A 15,977-nucleotide genomic window follows, 5' to 3' on the forward strand; every position below is an offset into this window, starting at 1 on the left:
TCGATAATGCTGCTCATCCTAGCTCCCTGTGGTCCTCATAATGCTAGGCGAGCACAGGTTCCCATACGCTAACCGAATTTCCATGTGAAAATTTCTTCTTCCCTGTGGAACCTAACCAGCGCATATTCCATGCAGCCAGCCGAAACCACGACGCCTTAAACCACGCAGCCATGGCGCCACCCTCTATTGTTTTAACCATTCTTTATTTATCTCTACTTTTACCAGTATTTTTTTCTATCCTTCATGTTTTATTTTTCTTTTCTTCAATCTTTCTCTCAGTCATTTCTGTTTTTTATTCATGTATTTTTGTCACGAGCTTTATTTATTTGTTTTGTCCTCTTTTTTATTTTTCTTCTTTCCACCCCAGTTTGTCTTTCTACTTTCCTCTTCTTTCACTTGCACTTAATTTTCTTCCTATCTTTTCTTTCTACGTTCTTTGAATTACTGTATTATGCAGCATTATACCAGTTACTGCTGACGAGCATTATTATTATTATTATTATTATTATTATTATATACTTTATTACTTCTTTTTTTCCGAAATTGTCTCTTTACTTCTATAATCGATACTAATCTTTAAATGCAGCAAGTTAGTATACATGTGGTTAAGTAACACATGCCAGTGCGCAAACGTTCTTTCTCAGAATTTTTTCAAGATTCTGGTAGCAGAACTCGCATATGGTAGTTGAAGCGCAAAGTAAGGGGCCAAACTTGGTATTCTACTCACTAAAAGAACATGTATTTTCTAAGATTTACTTTTAAGTCGCATTAACTGTGCGGTCATATTCCGATTATCTGTTGGGAATGGTACACTGACGTTCAAAGGTATTCAACCTACAATTTTATGATCGTGTAAGCGAACTTTCCAACCATGGGATAAGTCAGAACCAAATATATGAAAAATCGATAAACTTTGAAAGAGTTCCGCTAGTTCTCAATAGATGGCACATTATTGGAGGCCACTAAAAAGTGTCAGGGAAAATGATTATGTAGACTAAGCATAAATTATTCTCATAATTGACAATATCAGCGGTTTCCAGTTACACCCAGTGTTGTTTTATGATCAGTAGAGTGGGATGAAAAATTGAATAATATAATGCGGATATATTTATCTACAATTGGTAACAGTGACTATTATCTTCGCCATCTATTCATAGAAGTAATATCTAAAGAATCCACACTTACACCAACAAATTATCGATCACTATCGATTAGTAGGCAAGGACGCCCACAGGAGGTAGCCAGTGGTAGCAATTCGTCGTTGTTCCTGCAATAACTCCTATGTGACATATTTATCAATTTTAGGATTTTTGCTCTATTAAATAACTTAAATAGTGATACAGCAAATAAGAAAATCTCCTATATGTAATTATATTTCTTTCTTTCGAAAATGTAAGAATTCACATCCCCTATGTACAGCTGCCATAGGATGAATAAGTGTGTTTTTTCCTCCTACTGGAAAATTGTATACTTTGCACATAGGAGTTATTGCAGGAACAACAACGAATTGCTACCACTGAGATTTTTATTTTTACTCGTTTTCTTTATTTTCTCTACGAGCACGATACATGTTTTCTCATATCCTCGGTAAACAATTCAACAAAAAATGACTACTTTAAACTATGAATGCGTGCGCAAGGTAATTTAGATTTCAGAACTGGCTATTTTTCATGTTCAATTTTCTCTCTTCTCGTCCATCCATTTCCTATAATTTTCTAATCATCTTGCTATCACTGAGATTGGATCCTGCGGGCGCCCTTGAGTAGGGCCAGATATCTTTGAACGTCAGTGTACATTGTTCTTACACTGAGTTTCCATTTTGCTGTCATCTATCGGCCACTGTGTGCAACTATGTATTCAAGTCTCTGCGAATCAATATCTGTATATTTTTTCTGGCGGAAATGGAGACCAATCTGGCATTGGCATTTTGGAAATAACAAGATTAGTTATTTATGATCGTGGAAACCACAAAGAACAGCGAACAGATTGATTGACCCCGGGATTTGAACCCAGGACCTCCCGAATGCGAGTGTAGTGTTATACCACTGAACCACCTAGCTCGGTGAAGAAAAAAAATAAATTAGGCACCTTAAAATGTTGTTCTTGACACCTTCAATTTGGAGGCTATGATTACACTATAGACTGGTCTTTTCTACGGGTGAATAAAAAATGCAGGAGTTCCGTGTCAAAGTTCTCAAGGGATTTGACCTGCAAGAGAGTATTGCTAGCCTTCAAGATTAGAAATCATGAGTCAGCTTAATCCAATCAGTCGGGACATCGCATCGCGCCAGTGTGAGTGCGTATCTAATATATGTATGGGGTTTGTCCAGGACTCACCAGCCCCATCGGTGAGCGGTGGACGGGTTGATGACCCCGTGAGTGAGACACTGAGAGTGAGTACTAGGCTAGCTATCTGCCTCAACCCCGCCCCCGCGCCGAGCCGTTCTCCCTCTTACCTGCAACACAAAAACACATACAAGTAAATAACTTCTGTCCTTTGCTACTATAACACGAAGCTGTGACTCGCACTCTGGCCTCTGTCATAGAAAAAATATAGGCATGGCACACAGAAGAAAATATTCATGCATTTCAAGGTCATATCACAAGTCTCGTCTTCTCAGCCATACCATTACTATCGCTTTCATGATAACACTGATACTTTTTTACATATAATAGCTACCATAACTTGGAGTGGGTCTTTTACAAACAGTTGAGATTGCGTAAAGTAGAACTTCTCTGAGTCCAGTTAAATAAATAGAGAAACAGATAATTCATGTTAAATATCACTGTAGAACTTGCTACAAAACATTTATTAAACAACAAGAATGCACAAAATTGATTTATTACTGGTGTCTACAGCCTACTGTAATATTTGAACTCTTCCTTTCGAAAAGAACTTCAGTCCATTTTTAGGCAAAACGAGTTTCTCGTTGGAATTGGCAGTTTAGGGATCGACACAACATTTTACAACAAAACGAAATCAGTCCACTTGATACTTATGTGTGAACTGTAGGTTTAGAAATGTTCCGTTACAAATAGGCGTCAGTCCTGGACTTTGGCCCATTTGGAAAAGAAAAAAAACTGTTGCCAACCATGATTTATGTATGAGATTGGATTGATAATTATAATCAAAATGTATCCAATGATTTGTATTGTAGTGCTCTGTTGGTTGTACTTTGACTGATGTATCGTTGTTGAAGACATTCCTGGTTCACCTTGTAAGTAAAAGAAATGGATCAAGATAATACTTCAAGAAAGTGAATCCTGCAAGTTACAAGAAGAACAGGAAGTTTAGCATGATTGAGAGAGTTTTGAAAATAGAAAGATCCGAACAGATGTAACTTTTCGTTCTGCAAAGGAATTTTACAGTCTTACATTTCGACCCTTACAAGTATTAACATTGTAACTCACTTTCTTCCATTTTTCAGGAGAAGCAAATGAAGTTTTAAAATGATCATGTAAATCAGTGTATACAGATAGTAACAACAAGATTTGACATACCATTGGGAAGGTTTAGAGCTACAATGATAGTACTGGAAGAAAAAGAAACATTTTAAGACCATATTAACTAGCATAACTCAAAACCATAAAAAAAAGTGAGTTACAATGTTAGTATTTGGGAGGGTCGATTTTTTGGGATCAAGTTTCCGCATTTTTAAAGGACAAAACTAAAATTATTTCAATCATTTTTTATCATAATACATTGCTCTCTTAAATTGACTGAGCATATTGGGAATTAAATCAATGGTTTTCACAAAACATGCAATGAAATGTTTCATATAACGCAATTTTTATCTCGAAAAGGAAGCAAAAATGAGCAAACTTCTATTAAAAGTTTTGTTTGAAGTATCTCAAAGAATAATCTCTTGAAATTAATAACATTAGTTACTGTTCATTCTTTATTTAAAGACTGTATTGTGGTTATGTATCGAGTTACCGTACACATAGTAAGAATTTTTTTAATGGGTTTAAGTTCAGAATTTTGGGTACTTATAACATAAGCATAAAATAATTTTTGATTGTAATTTCTACGTTGTGTGGGTACATTATTGTCACATCTATGGCATCACAATGCTAATAAAGCCATTTATTGAATTTCAGCAACACAGAACAATTTTTTCATCTTTTCTCAAATTTACCATTTTTGGACTATGGCCCTTCTGGAAAGGATCGATTCACTTATGGTACTGTTAGTAACATTAACAATGCTTATTCCTCCAGAAATTGAAGGTAATAGGTTAGGAATTGACACACGCGATATTATAAGTAGTATGTAATTAACTTCTGCTCTATTTCTACTGTAACACGAAGCTGTGACTCGTACTCCGACCTATCATAGAAAAAAAAGGATATAGCACACAGAAGAAAAATATTCAGGCATTTCAAGGTCACAGCACAAGTCTCAGCCATACCATTAATATCGCTTTCATGATAACACATAATTTTTTTTTAATTTAACACCATAACGCAGAGTGGGTCTTTTCTAAACAGTTGAGAGTGCGTAATGTAGGATTTTTCTGAGTCCAGTTACATAAATAGAAAAGCAGTTGGATAATTACATAGTTCTAAAATATAATTATGTAATTTTCTGTGAAACTTATTAAACAACAAAAATGTACAAAAATAATTTATTATTGGTGTCTACATCCTACTGTAATATTTATGGCATTACAGTTACATTAACAACCCTTATTCCTCCACAAATTAAAGGTAACAGATACATTCGTTGTTAATAATATGTAGTCTGAATCTGATATTCAAAATGTATTTATTTCTCCACAAAAATATGATTACCATAATTAACTTTTTCTTCCACGCATTCTTTTACGTAAACTTCAGCCGAACATCGCGTCTTCCAGCCTCCGTGCGACAAGTTCCCGCCCTTTTTAAACTGACGAACTCTTCATAGACTGTATCGAAATAGGGCAACAGTGAGACTAGAGTAGAAAAGGAGAAATATTTCCCCAGGGTTCTCCAGCTTTGCTCAACATTAAACATATTTTAATTCTATTAACATTAATATTCTCACAGCTAGCAGTGCATATTTCTGTACAGAGTACTGTGCCCTTAACTGCGGAATCCCGGCCAAACAGTCACTCAGTTGAGTGCGCCCCTTGTATAATGGCAGTTGACTTGGGCATAAAATGTCAACGTATATGCCTAACTTGGAGTCAAGCCACAAAGGGAAACACTGAAGGAGGAGAGTTCGGTCCGGTACTGTGGATTGAATTCGGCGTAGCTCAGTGGTCAGAGCGCTTGGTACGTAGAACCAAGGACACGGGTTCGATCTCCGGCGCCGGAGCGAATTTTTCTCCTCAAATATTAATATTTTAATTCACCAACACTCTCCATACATTCTCTTCACATCGTGTAAAACACGATTTCATAATAAGGTGTGAAAGTTTTGATGATATCGAGTGTACATCACAAGCCACACTACTGCTTAGCTATAAAACGCGTACGACTATGCATAGGTGCAGGAAGAAGCACTTGATGGGAAATAATCGCTGGCATCCGGAAGTTTATCGGTGCTGGAAGAAGGATGTTCAATGGCGAAATTCATTAGCATCCGACAAATGATTATGGTGTTAGTTGGGGCTGTAAAGGCTATGTGGCGTCTCGCTGGTATTACAGGATAGGCTGTGATATCTGGTGACCCTTAGTGATTTCCAATAGGCATCCCTGGAATATCACTAGACGTCTTTTAATACAATAATTCATCTCATGATATAATAAGAGTTCAATATATAATGCAATTCTTAATCTGCATTTCTTACAATTTTTTGCCATTTTTGTCCGATAGGTTTTTTCTTTCATTCTTGGGGTAATTGAAAATAATTTTCCCGAATTCTTCTTGGTTTTACGGCCTTTAAAAATCGTTTCATGTTTCAGCAATTTCATATACAAATTATTGTTGCTGTTTTTCCTCTCATTAATACGACAAATTTGACTAATTCTGTGATGCTCATAATTCCGTGATATATATTTTTTAAATTGAATATCAGTCAAAGCTTTGCCGTTCGACTATAGCGCTAGACATCCTTCTCGAAAGGGTACATCTTTCACTTACTTTTGAGACAACGGTGAAAAAAACTTATCACGGAATTAGGGATATCACGGAATTAGGCAACTTTACCCTATTTTATTTTGCTAAGAAAACTTCATTTAGTCGATGGTCACAGTCATCTCATAATCTAACAAAGAATATAGATTTTACTTGGAAATACAAGAGTTCACTGCATCCTATTACTACTGTTCAGCTCTCGGTCCGTAAGCGTGTAAAATCTCAGACGTGGAAGTCCTTTGAAATTTCCTACATTCCAAAGGTGTGGAATAGGGTAGGTGGGAAGGACAGAACATTGAGAAACGAAAAGGGTTTTAAAATTTTAACTTCTGATCAGTCCTGTTATTTAAAAAAATTCCTGCTTCAGGGCGATCGTAAACTGCAGAGAGTCATTGTTACAGTGGTATAAAATAGGCTAAACATTGGTAATTTCGTGGCAGTGGTTATTTCGTGATACTTTTTCTTTGCTCTTTTGTGAAATAACCAATGGTGTTACGAGATCCAAATTTCCGCCAAGGGATTGCATATGTTGTCCAGTTTCCAGAAACATACAGCTAAGCTTTGTGTGACTATTGTAGTTGCTTCAGTGAGCTTTTATGTTTGGAGAGAGCAAGTTTGCGTCGACTTCTCAGGCATACAAATTTTGTGGATGTTTGTAATTACATTACAGGCTTATTACTAAAGGTACGCATATGATATTTAATACAAAGATTTATTGTATCTTCATGAAATTTTAGGAAATGTTTTTGGAATTTTAGATACATCTGTAGTCGCAATCTAGGCTGAGCTTTACTGATAGAAATCTTAGCTGTTTGAGGCGAAATTTTGTTGAGCATTAAGTGTTACAATTTTTAAAATAGTATAAAATGTATTACAATAGGAATTTTAGAAATCTGAAGACAAGATGTGATAACAAAAAAGAAAACGGAGACGCAATGGGTTCAGTGTAGCTTCTGTTTCATTTGTTATCATGCTAAGTGTCAATGATAAGTGCTAGATGACTTGCAAGAATTGTGACAGAAGATGGAACATGGCTCCACCATTTTGGACCGGAGACAGAGGCAGACAATGGAGTGGCATCATGCAAATTCACCAAAGAAAGAGAAATTCAGAAGTACACCCTCGGCAGGAATCGTTATGGCTACTGTGTTTTTCGATTCAGAAAGACTCTTGCTTGTGGACATCATGCCACACGGAACCACCATTAATTTTGACGGGTATGTTGCAACTCTCAAGAAACTTCAAGTTCGACTGAGTCGTGTTCAACGACTTCGGGAGAAGCAGGATGTTCTGCTATTGCACGACAACGCACAGCCATAATATGTCAGTCACAAGACCACAGACCAGATCAGAAAATTCGGATAGACAACACTGAAACCTCCGCCTTACAGTCCCGAACTGGCACCGTGCGATTACCATCTCTTTGGTAAACTGAAGGATCCCTTGTGCACGCTGCTAAAGAGTGGCTCAGACGTGTTGGTCCAGACTTTTACCGTGCTGGTCTACAGGCCCTCATTCCTAGGTTACGTAAGGCAGTTGAAAGGGACAGGGATTATGTGGAAAAGTGACATTTTGTTCTTCAAGGATGCATCTATATTCTGTGAAAATAGCAAAGCTGTAGGATAAAAATATAATTTTTAAACAAACTTTATGCATTACTTTTGGAGTTACCCTAGTAATATAGGCTACAGTAAAAGCCGTAATAAAAGTGTTCACCCTTTCAGGGCAAAGAAGATCCCTTTTCAATTTCAATTTTTACTTTGATTTCGTTCTTATTATGTGTTGATATGTATTTCTATGTTTTCTTGCTATGAATATTAGACGGAATTACTATGTTAGAAGTCTTGTAACAATAAATGAGAATTTCATTTGACTTTAATGAATTTTTCCACAATTCTTCTACCTCTCACGAAATTATCAATGCAATATCACGAAATTACCAAGGTTATCACGAAATAACCAACCTTTCAGCTTAAATTGTAAAAGTGGTTTTTGGCACATATTCAAGAACGTATCCAATCTCTTATGTCTCCAGATTTCTACAGCAAGTTATCGTCTTTTAAATGAAAAAATCTGAATAAGGATATATTTATACATTTGCATTTTAAATTAGTTTTCATGAAATTATCACTAAATTACCAATGTTTACCCTATCTGTTCTGGCAATAAATTATTACAATTATTACTATATAATAATAATAATAATAATTATTATTATTATTATTATTATTATTATTATTGTTATTATTATTATTATTATTATTATTATTATTATTATTATTATTATTATATGTATTGGAGATAGGCCTATTTCGCCTTAACGCTAACGCGAAAAGCCAAGAACTACTTATACCACAAAATTTTTAAGGTTTAATGTACTTCGATCTCCTGTCCGTTTGGTCAGTAGACTGAGCTATGGTTAGACCGTCATTAAGTCTGTAATACGAGATTGGTTTCTATCCATTGCAACTACAGGAAACACGTAAAGAATCTAGATTCCGTAAAGAAAGGCAGAGGCAAACTTCGTACTACGCCAATGGCTGGCATGTTATTTTAATGGTAGATCCACTTTAATGTAAGATGAGATGCAGTTTTTGCCTCACTTTGAAGTGGAATCTTCCTACACTAAAATTTGGGTGTTTGGAGCTGGTGATGTTGTACATTCTCACACTCGGCTGTATTCGTATGAATTATTATTTCAAACGGTTTCGTATTTTTTATATAAGAATGAATGGGACATATTTTGTCTTCCTTCTTTCCTGATACTCAAAACATGGACTGCGCTTATCCCCTCAGTGTTACACTTCAAAGAACACGATTCCATGAAGGAAAAGAAATCATTCTAAAATGAAACCAGAACAATGTAAAAGTTCATTGGAGCTTTAGAGATGAATGGGACCCCAAGATAGTGGTTTCAACTTTGTATTGTCTTTCTGTGCCTAGTTTTCTTGCTATCTTCACAGTGAGAAACTGCAAAAATCTCCAAAAATTATAACAAAAGGATCATTATTTAAAGTGAAACCACTCGATGGGAATGCGCAGTACAGAAGGGAGCTAGTAAGTTGCAGAAAATATTCAAGAAAAACGAATGGACTGAATTTCACTTTCAATTTTCTTTCTGTAATGACATTTTGCAATTGTAGACATTAGTCAAAGAATCGTGCTACAAATAAGTGCCGTGTAGAACAGAAACATAAGAAAATTGAAGACCAGGGGCTTGCTTCTCAAATCTCATGGACTAGTAATACTAGTCTGTACAGTAGTAATATTAGTTTATTTTACAAATCTGTGTTTCTAGAAACTACAAGGGTAAAGTAGTAGTTACCAGTTCACAGACTAGTAATATTGGTCGATTTCACCAGTTCATAAGTGATTCTATTTCTCAAAATGCTAATCTAGTTGATTATACTAGTATTCAACAGAAACATTCCTACAAGACTCTAAAGACTGGTGATTCCTATATTATCAGTTACCAGTGACAACCTTTCTCAGATAACAAAACAAAATATTGTTGTTATGTGGTTTCGTGATTCTGAATATGTTTCCTTTAAAGGAGCATTGTTTAAATATAATGAAAAGTTTAGGTACCGGTAAAGTGCTGAAAAGCTTGAAGAGTTGTTAAATATAGTGGGACCTGCCATAACAAGGCAAACAAATAGAAGTCATACATTATCAGCAAAGCTTCAAATACAAATTGCTCTACAAATCGGGATGTTGACTATTTTCCAATGCCATCAGATCTTTCTGTCCTAGACCAGCAAAACTTGCAGAATTCTTTACTAATAATCTAATACCAATTCATCAACTGCAGTAATTTTTGCTGACTCTCCTCCTCCACTGCCAGTTCTTCTGACATTGTTAGTTTTAGCCTACAAATTAAATATAAAACGACAATAATTATTATGAATATATCAAATTTAAAACTAAAAAAAAATAGCGAATTTTTCATCAAGTCATAAGTGACATTCATGTCGGAAGTAGACCCACTACCTACATAATATGTACTGTGAATTTGAATTGGTACTTATCGAAGTTGCTTTCTTAATGCTGGTCCCTAACGTATGCATAATCTTTGTTCTGAGGCATCCGTTCCCTAGCCTCACACATTACAAAATTTCTTGTCATTTCGTTCATTTTTTGTTAATATGCTTTAAAAAGCACCGAATAGTATATCCTTTGATTTATTAATCATATTGAGTATAGTTAATTTGCTTTTAATTGATGGAATATCAACCGAAAAGAGAAATCAAAACCAAAACAAACAACTTGGCTTTCTAACCTCAAATCACAATATCTATCAATGACTGTAAACAAAAGAACTCAATCAGCTGACTAGTGAAACAGATCATGTGACTAGTGAAAAATTGTCACAAGTTACTAGACTGGTAAAATAGTATGAGAAACAGAATCTACTAGAGCTGGTGAAATATACTCTGGTAACTAGGAACTGGTGAACTACTAAACTAGTATTTTTGAGAAACAGGCCCCTGAGAACGATAAGTGGATAAAGAACATGACAGAAGTTTTGAGATAAACGTGAAAAACAATTTTCATCATTTTTTGAACATTCAATAAATGTTTTAATAGTCATTGAAAAGTTTCGGACATCTTTCAACATTTTATACCATTAAAGTAAATATTAATTGATTCTCCAATCAACAATTAATAAAAAATGACGATGGAGTTATCCAGTTCTCACTCTTAATCAAAATTCTGAATTTCTTTCAATACAAAGTGAAAAAATGTGAACTTAAACACTAGCTACATGAATAACTTTATTCACAATTTGTTTTAACAAAAAAATAATAATAATTTTATGCCATTACAGTAAAAATTAACAATTCCCTTTATATTATTTTTAACAAATATAAGAATAAACGTATCCATTTCTCACACTCAAAGAAAGAATTAAAATTATTTCAAGACAAAATGTGTATATAAATATAAATACTATTCTCCAAAACAATAATGTCTGTAGTTAGTTAAAAGAATAGGAAACATATATTAATATGCTAGTATTTTGACTCTGAGTACATCACTATGTCCTTTTTATTAATATCCACACCTACTCACGAATATGATTATACCACAGTTTATACACTAGAGAAATGAACTTCTGAAGCTTCAAAATATCATGTTTTTTTTTTTCTGATTTCTTGGTAATGACGATTCGTAGAGATTTCCAGCTAAATCCAAATTAATTTCATCCACATGCACTCTTTTCTTCATAGCAACAAGAGTATCAGATACAAGCATGTTGTGTCTCAGATACTGCAATATTTTCACCTGAATATAGAAACATTTTACATATTCTACAACTCAAACTGTAGAAAAAAATTGTAAAATTGTAAATTATGTTTTATTTAACGACGCTCGTAACTGTCGAGGTTATATCAGCGTCGCCGATGTGCCGGAATTTTGTCCCACAGGAGTTCTTTACATGCCAGTAAATCTACTGACATGAGCCTGTCGCATTTAAGCACACTTAAATGCCATCGTCTGAGCTGGGATCGAAATTGCCATACCACGCTACTCCGCTGTAACATTGAGGGTGAGAACAGGGTAAGTCTGGTCTTTGCCCACTTCTCCTTCTCAACAAAAGTGGAAATCTAGAAAATGATAACATTCAGAGCCATGTAGTTCTCTTTGTACGAAGTATTTGACTACCATTTCAAGGGATATAGTTGCGTTTGGCATTAAAATCTCAATTTCATAAAAAATGGTCTTTATCCACTTATTCTCAGGTCTTCAATTTGTTTTCAGAGTGCCACATTCTTCAAAATGAATTGTACGTGACTTTTTGTAAAACAAATTTGTTTTACTGTATAAAGAGAAAAGGATTCACTTCTCGTTAAAGATTGTCGCAAAAATACGTGTTTTATGCATCCTCTATAAAGAAACGATGGTGTACAAATGTACAGCAAACCTATAATAACTTCAAGAATTAATAGTTGTTTAATTACAATTAACACACAACGATTTTTATACATCTTGATTACAGAACTTTTAACACTATATCACTTTGGAAAACGTATTATGTGTCTTTCTCGTGTTAAATTTTACATTACCTCGTTAACATGTTTCAGCCTTCATGGCGCCTTTTGTGTTTCCTGTGGGGGTGTGTTTCTGTAGTGTAATGTGGAATCAAAGAGTGTGTGTTTTCTGAAATTGAGTTGTGTGTTGAGAATTTCATTTGGGTGTGTTTTTGTGTGTCTATATATTTCGTATTATTCTAGTGTGTTTTGTTTCTGTTTTTTTTTTTTGTTGAATATGTAGAATTTCCATTTCGGTGTTGATGTCTCTGTAGGCGTAGGTGCCACTAATGTTATACAGTTTTTCAATGTATATACATCTTTCTGTGCCCAATTTCTATACAACTAAAATTTTCTTCCTCCATTTCTATATTGCAGGCAGGGTTGGCCATATAAATTACACGTCATTTACGTCCCGTACAAAAACTAATTTTTACACCATTATCTACACTGTGTAATACATTATTTTCAAACAAGTAAATAAGTTACATAATCTTTTATGTGTTTGAAGACGCTGTATTCCTGTGTTTTTAATAATCGAACTACAAAATGTAAATTTTACTCAGTTTTATTTTCAAGTTTTGTAGGAATAGAAGCTAGTTGTTCATACTTGCTGTACAAGCTATACAAAGATATTCCTGTGTACTAATTATGTAGTTTTAAACTTTTTAATACAGAATCTTACTAATCTGAAAATCACTGATTACAAACTCTTGCTGATGGATTCATAACTGTGCTGTAACTGAAGTTGATGATTACATTCCATTCTTTTAGAAGTCTAGAGTCACAAGCAAACATTCTCATGGGAGCAGACGAAAAAAAAAGTTAATTTATTTTCTTTCATCATGCTAATAATGTCAAAAGAAGTACTTATACAAATTTTGGCCACTCTACCACAATTACGAGGCCGACCAGAAAGTAATTTTCCCTGAGACCGTTTACAGAAGGAAAACACAATTTCATGGAAGGGTTTATTGGAACAGATACAGCAATTGTTGGGCAATTTTTCAACATATTACCCGCCAGAAGTGAAACATTTTTCATACCGTCATAGGCGGCTGTCACACATTGGTTCCGATTCCAGGCGGTTGACTTCTACGACACAAGGATACAAAAATTGACCTCATAGTATGACAAATATCTCAATTCCAGTGAGTAATATGTTGAAAAACATCGTAACGATTGCTCTATCTGTTTCAATATATCTTATAAATGAATCGCTTATTTCTAAACCCCATAAGTGACAAAAACAATACTTTTGAGAAACCAATAAAAAAACAGTTTAGTTTCATTCCTTTTATTTTTATTGTCAAAATGTGTTTAACAAATGATATTAGTTGCTGAATATGAGGTTTATTCACCATTAGTTGTGTTTTATAATATATAAAGTCCTCAAAAGAAATTAAATTAATTAGGATGTTATGGGATTTTTCTAACAAACAAACTGAAATTAATCAAAGCATTGCCTTTCTCCAAGTATCATAGTGAATGAAAGTAAGTATGAACAAACTTTATAATCTATGTAAAAACTACAGTATAAAATCACAAAAAATTAAAGTTTTTTCTGTTCTAACAGACATTTTTCTTATCAGGATTTACTATTTTTCTAGTCCTCGCTTCCACTGTCATTACTATCTTTGTTGGTGGTACGCCATGTGTACAGTTCTGTGTAGAATCCTTTCACTTCATCCGGTATGTACTGCAAAATCTTCTTAAAATCCTTCATTTTTTTAACATTGATTTGTAGCCTCAAGCTGTTATAAGCTAGGTATGTTGGCAGTTCAAACGGTAAATTTTCAGCACAAAAACTTTTCTCAGAAATTCGAATGGTGAATACTTCTGCTGGTATAATGCTGTCAATGAAATCTTTAAAAATAACTTTACATTTTTGTCCATTGCAGTGAAAAAACTCATTCACCTTCGAAATTTTAAAATGTACCTTTTCATCCTTTGGTACACCACGGCCATAAGATGAATCAGACATGCTACATAGCTTATAAACTTTTCGCCACCAAGCTTCGAAGTTAACCACATCATTCGCTGTGACTCGTTTTACCTTGAACTTACACGAGTTCTCAATAATCTTCATTAGCAACATTTGCATCACTTGAACTAACCATCTTGTAACAAAATACTCAAAACAGATACTAATAGTAAGGGCAACACTTAATCAGCAATAGACAGAACAAAACACTGATCCGACTGTGACTGAAATCAGCTGTTGGGTGCGACAGAGCTGCTGTCAGCTAGTGTGGCAGACTAGTTTATTTGAAAAAAAAAAAATCCGTATGTGGTGTTAGTTGTGGGGTTTTTTACAATAGATGCACATTTCTTGTCCAATTTTTTACATGTTACAGTCATGCTAGATACAAGGTTTTTATGTGAAAAATGCGCATTCATGCTGGCAATTAAAATCCACAAAAAACGCATTTTGTAAAAAAATGTCGGTTATGGTGTTTTTATAATAAACGATTCAAATATAAAGTTTTCGGCACCTGGAATTCCTTTCCCTGGTCCTAACCGAGGCCCGTGTACAGTAAAAATGGTTAACTAGGTGTTAGGTGTCAAGTTTAACCGGTGGTTACACTAATCGACGATGGTGCACGTGGCCATTATAGTTTTATGCTCGACCATGCCGAAATGTAGTAATTATACACCTGGTAGCAGCCCTTTAATGGACCTCATTAAAGTACACCTATTCATTAAAGTTCAGGTGTTCCACCAATCAGAAAACACCATTCTGGCAAAATAAAACCGCAAGTATCGATTATTCTCGAATATGCAATCGAAAGACAACTAGCGAAACGTCACGGAGGCTGGAAATCCAATACTGTCGCAGAAGGTTATGTTCTGTTACTATAACAATTAGCGTTAATTGCAAATAATATTCAAATAAATTCAATTTGTCATCTCGTTTTTCAATGTCTAAATCAATTTCAAGGTTTAATTATGTTTATTTTACTCTCTAGATTATATCAAGGTCAATGACATTTGTTTGTCGGAAAAAATCGATACTTTCGCGTCTGCGCACATCTCACAATTTACGAGATAATGCACAAGGTCAGTTCCGCTCCCCAGTCAGAGAAGAATAACATGAATACTTATGAATAATTTGAAGTTATAAATATGGTCGAGCATAAAAAGTCGTATGAAACTCGCCTATAATGGCAATTAAGACGCTCGTATGAAAATTATGAAACTCGCTTGCGCTTGTTTCATAAACATACTCTCGTCTTAATTACTACCATTATAGACTCGTTGCATAGTGTACTATTATTGTATCACTTGGTAAATATAAACGCACCGGTGCGGTTCCGAATTTTATTCTCGTCCTTCACTGGGTGCACCGTTGTATCACATTCTTCTACAGGCGAAGGAAATAAAAATAAAAGTATATATAATTCGACTGTCTGGGCGTTGAAAATAACTTTAGTTCCATAGAGTCACGGCACCCGATGGATACGCACGTACCTCTGCTGGTCGTTTGAAACAGGCGGCCTCGGGCGCTAAGGTAGCGAGAGATGCAGAGATCATGCACCTTCCCGTAGCGTATACACGTTCTTCCCCACGGCCATTAATCTATGTTGAAGCCAAGCATTTGCCACGTGCATCTGATTACCACGATGTACGATTCATTCACTGGGTTAAGGGCATCCTGAACCATTGACCGCTCCAAATTGATTTTAGGATTCCAGCGAATCTGTTAACGAGATCGTAGCAAGGGCAGTTCCGCACGATTCAAGGTCTCTGTGTGCGTGTTACGTATGTGCGTGAGTCTTCGGAATCATTCGAACTGCTTCATTAACACTACTATTGCACGTATGGGCATTAGTCGGTTTTTCTGACTCTCCATTAAATATACATTAAGATCGAACTGCTCG

At 35.0% G+C, this 15,977-nt stretch overlaps 1 long non-coding RNA gene across 1 annotated transcript in view; it reads right to left on the reverse strand.

Moving 5' to 3' along the window:
- LOC138708024 (uncharacterized) overlaps positions 1 to 15,977 on the reverse strand; it is a 508,774-nt gene that overhangs the window by 19,166 nt on the left and 473,631 nt on the right. The window contains exon 3 of the long non-coding RNA XR_011334538.1: positions 2,338 to 2,456. This is a non-coding gene — a long non-coding RNA (uncharacterized lncRNA). The remainder of the gene's footprint in view (positions 1 to 2,337; positions 2,457 to 15,977) is intronic.

Source organism: Periplaneta americana, chromosome 10 (assembly GCF_040183065.1).
Source record: "Periplaneta americana isolate PAMFEO1 chromosome 10, P.americana_PAMFEO1_priV1, whole genome shotgun sequence".
Taxonomy (NCBI): Eukaryota; Metazoa; Arthropoda; class Insecta; order Blattodea; family Blattidae; genus Periplaneta; species Periplaneta americana.